This window comes from Limulus polyphemus, unplaced genomic scaffold (genome assembly GCF_000517525.1).
Source record: "Limulus polyphemus unplaced genomic scaffold, Limulus_polyphemus-2.1.2 Scaffold5480, whole genome shotgun sequence".
NCBI classification, from domain to species: Eukaryota; Metazoa; Arthropoda; class Merostomata; order Xiphosura; family Limulidae; genus Limulus; species Limulus polyphemus.
The window spans coordinates 1-4,864 of NW_013671090.1; the positions used below are offsets into that span (position 1 = coordinate 1).

The window sequence follows — 4,864 nt, forward strand, 5'->3', positions numbered from 1 at the left end:
CTTATAGAGGTCAGTCAAATATTCTGGAAGTGTATGTCCTTTTTTTACAGGTGTATTCCTTGCTTTAACATTGACTGGCTGTACCTCTTGGCACACACCCAACAATGCCCCTTCCTTAAGTGCCTGCTCACATTTAGAGAAATTTGCCACTGTTATAGGTACTACTTGACGACCTGCTATAATCTCTCTTCTTGTTTCTTTTCTTGTTTATTTTCTCGTTCTTCTTGTTTATTTTCTCGTTCTTCCTGTTTCTTTTCTTTTTCCTCTAACAACTGTTGTAATTTCTCTTCTCATTCTTGCTGTTTCTTTTGCTGTTCTTGTATTGCTGCCATTAAGTCGCTAGGCTGTAGTTTGATTTGCCGCTTCTCGTTTCCTTTTTTTTATCCCACTCTCTGACACCAGTTTGTTACGCCTCCAGTCGTTAGTTAATTTTCCGTAACTTCGTTCCGACGAAACATTAGCGACACAAGTCCTTTCTTAAATAAAACTGGTTTATTCTTTCTGAATATAACTTTGCAATACACTTAATTTCAACAGTCGCGCTATAATTCTCAACGAACTTCTCACGTGCTTAACAATATTCTCTCTGACTGGAGTTCAATTACTCATTACCTTGTTGTTCCGTCACGTTGTGAACGCCTTGTATATACAAGACTAACACATATCTAGTAAATGCAAGGGCATTCTTGATGGAACAGGATATTTCTAGAAAGAGGTGGCGTGATACTAGTCACGTGACCTCGCTGACGCAACAATAGGAACTGCATTCGGATTAAGGCCCTAAGTTTGAATGAGCTGTGTTCCATGAATGCTGCAAGTTGTTTGGCATACGAAAGACCAGGACAATGCCACTTCACCCACATTCTGACGGTATGGTAGAAAAGTACAATTGGACAATTGGACAGGAATTGGCAAAATGTTTTAATAGCCACCAAGATGACTGGGATGTCTTACTCCCTCCACTGTTGATTGCCTATAGAACAGCAGAGCATGAAGCCACTGGATACACTCGAGCGAAGCTGATGTTTGGTCGGGAACTTCGTTTGCCAGTGGATCTAATAACAGGATGCCCACCTTACGAAGAGTTGCCTGAAAATGTCCCAGAGTTCGTGAAAGTGTTATTTGAAAGGATGGATGGAAGCCACTGTCGAAGAAGAAACTCTACCTCGTTCTGAGAAGGGAAACAGTGAAGCCCTTGATGAAGTTACTACCACTGACGTGACTGTTACCGATAATAGGATATTTCCTGATGGAGCAGATGAACCCCACATGAAGCAAAAGCCAACGAGACGGAGACCAGTACGGAAGGAGATAAGTCCCGTAAAATTAGAGACTTTGTTGAATTTTAATTTTGTGTTTGTAAATTCTGCACATTTAATTAAATTATTGTTAATTATCTATTGGTTTAATGTTAGTGGCTATTGTTCGGGACGAACAATACTAAGGAAGGGACAGTGTTACGACAGCGGAGTTCACGTGACGCTGGTAACACGTGATAAGTGTCTAGCAGGTTCTTGAAGAGTCGAGTGCATTCAAGACGCCCTCTATTCTTGTATATAAGCACGGCAAATAAAGCGATATAATTTAATAAATTGCAGACAGGGAGATATAGAGACGGATAATCGACTCATGTCGTAAGCAAAGTGCGTGAATCGTTGTGAACTATAGCGTGTGTTGAAGTTAAAGTAACTGTGGAAATTAAGTGTATTGCAAGGTTGTATTGAGAAAAAATAAACTAGTTTATTTAGGAAAGGACTTGTATCGCTGAAGTTCATCGTAAAAATTTTTTTACGGGAAATGAAGAAACGACCAGAGACGTAACAAATGATTAAATATAACCTAATTACTTATAACAATAATCTAGTACATTTGTGCTTAGCCAGGACATTTAAAAAATTAGAAAAACAATTCAACATAAATCTCAATTAATAATAATATATAAAGGAATTAGGAAAATGAACCAGAAGAACCTCATTTTCAAAATCAAAATTAAACCGCTTCTCAAGATTAATAGTAATAAATTGAGCAATAATGTTTTCTAGTTGTAACTCATGAACTAACTCTTTTTTTAAGATGAAAGAATGCTTTCTATTGTGTAGTTAGACAATTACCATAATTTAATCTTTCACGATATTCATAAATGTATGTAACCGTTAGGGGAAGCTGATTTTAGATTCATGGTACAAACATACTTCATCAAAATCAACCTGTTGTATATAGAAGGTAAGTAAGTAGTTTAACTTTAATATAACTAAATATTCACACTTATTTTAAACGATAGAAGGAATAGTAAACGAACGGTATACAAAATCATAACAAAATAAAAGTAGAATTTGCTATCTCGCAAGGTTTAGAGATCAATTTAAGATTACATGGAAAACAATAGTCCCTTACGACCTTCAACGTTTTCATTAAACTTTTTAAAGTTAAACTTAATACCCATTCTTTACTTTAGAAAAAGTAAACATTGAAGCCTAACCTTCGTATTTCAGTAAATAAATTATTCCATTATTATACTTTCTTTTTAAAATAGCTGACCTACACTGGTTTTAAGAATAACTTATTCCATGAGCTAGTCAAGTTATAAATAATAAAACTGTTTTAATCAGAGCATAGCCAGTCTCTTTCAAATTTTAACTTAAGACTAAGTTTAAACTTATGTATCAGTGTATGTGTAGTTCTTCATCCTGGTGTTTTAAAAATACAGGAAAAAACTGGACATCTGTTCATCTCCCAGAAAATCTACTTCAGTAAGATCACCTTTTATCCCCCCTCACCTTTTTTTCTTAAAGAAAATTTCTACTGTAAAGTAATTCTTTCATTTCAGGAATCTTTCTAATTCTAGTATTCTTCCTCCTACTTTCCAGTAAATCAATAACCTTTACTAGACAAGGAGGCAAAAACAGTACACTGTATTACAATACAGGTGAGATGTAACTAGTAATGGTTTGATTGACTTATTCTGTAATATGTCAAGATCAATAACTGTAGTAGAGTAGGGTCACATCTATTTAAGTGTATTGTGATATGTAGGCATATCATGTGCTATATACCTGCTTTAGTGATATAGATATTTTTTAAATATCTTTATTATTTAGTTTCCATGCTGTAAGGGCAGCAACTCATGGTCAGAAGTCATGAAATTGTCTTGCTCTAGTTGTTCAATGTCATAGATAATGTCTGTTGGTCTAATGAGGATATTGCAGCAACATATAACATGTGGGTTAAAAGGCTTGACATTGTCTAAATGATGCAATGGACTAATCTTAATCAACTTTAGGAGAGAAGTAATAGTTGCCCCAGTAATTATAGGAAAAGTTTTATTAAGGGTGATAAAAAGTGGTTCACACAGTCTAAAGTCTTGTTCGATAGATAGTATGAGGAAAATCATTCCTTACTATACACAAATATCAGTAAACAAATTATTGTTAAATAAAAAAGCTATGTAAGACTGGCTACTGAGTTTGAAAAAAAGGAACCAAACATGATAGGGATGGATGTTGACATTGCATGATTCAGCTAATTATCACATAGCAGACTAAGCCATCTCAACTTTATATGTTGAATAAAATCCCTACATTACTGGCTTCTCCACCTTGTTTATTGAATGCTTGTTGTTTGAATAAAATCTCAGCTTTCATCATTATACCTTTTCTTTAGTTAACTTTAGAATATTACTTTTTTGACTATTTTACAATAGTGTAACATTTTATGAGTGGAAAGTCAGGTTCTATTTGTTTTGCCAGTGAGGAAGTCAGTAATGTTAGGATTTATTCTCCATGTTAAATTCTGGTGGCTTATTCTACTATGTGATAATTAGCTGGATTAAGTGATATGTCCACTTCCATCCCTATCATGTTTGGATCGTTTTTTCAAGTTCAGGAGCCAGCCCCTACATAGCTTTTTAGCTGTGGCATAGTGGCTCATAGAATGGATTCGAGTTTGTTTTTTTCAAGTAGAAGCTTCTAGCTCATAGCTCCATCTCTTGACCAATTTCAGGTCTAATTACAGCCGCAGCTATTGAGGATTCACTCTTGTTTACTTAATGATAATTTTTATTCCTAATACTCGTTTGTTTACTTTTTCATAAGATGGAGTATGTGGGTTACTAGGTTATATAGTGTATTCTAAAGCTTTATAAATTTTACATATAATAATAATAATAATGAAATAGGTAGTCAAAGGTCATGAAGACTGTTTTGCTCTATCAAATGATGACAACATTATAGTTACTACTAGAACAAAAATTTTGATGATGAACAAAAATTGGAAATCTCTGTTTTGGGTATTCACTGGTTTATGACATTGGGACAGCTGAAAAGTGGTATACACACCAGAGATATAGTGACTAATGTCAGGTAGCTATTCATACTGTTACGCCTCCAGTCGTTACTTAATTTTCCGTAAATTCGTTCCGACGAAACTTTAGTGACACAAGTCCTTTCTTAAATAAAACTGGTTCATTCTTTCCGAATACAACTTTACGATACACTTAATTTCAACAGTCGCGCTATAACAACGAACATGCTCAACTTCAACAATACTCTCTGACTGCAGTTCAATTACTCACTACCTACACAATGTCCCGTCACGTTGTGACCATCTTATATATATACCAGACTACCTCCAATCTAGTAATCTCCCAAAGGTTCCGAGAAAGAAGTGGCGTGATACTAGTCACGTGACCTCGCAGACGCAACAATACCTAGCTTCTGATGACCTGTAAAGAAGAAAGTCTAGGTGTCTTTTGTATTTTTTTAGTACGGGTGTCCATGCCAGTCCTACATAGAAAGTGCTAACACACACACTAATTCTTATATAGTGCTGATTACATTGTCTATACAGAATTGATGTAATTTACAGT

General features: G+C 35.0%; 1 long non-coding RNA gene across 1 annotated transcript in view; it reads left to right on the plus strand.

The window, feature by feature from the left end:
• The first annotated feature begins 2,112 nt into the window (after positions 1 to 2,112).
• The window catches only part of LOC106472638, a 16,045-nt gene continuing 13,293 nt past the window's right edge, over positions 2,113 to 4,864 (plus strand). Inside the window, exon 1 of the long non-coding RNA XR_001291627.1 lies at positions 2,113 to 2,223. This is a non-coding gene — a long non-coding RNA (uncharacterized LOC106472638). The remainder of the gene's footprint in view (positions 2,224 to 4,864) is intronic.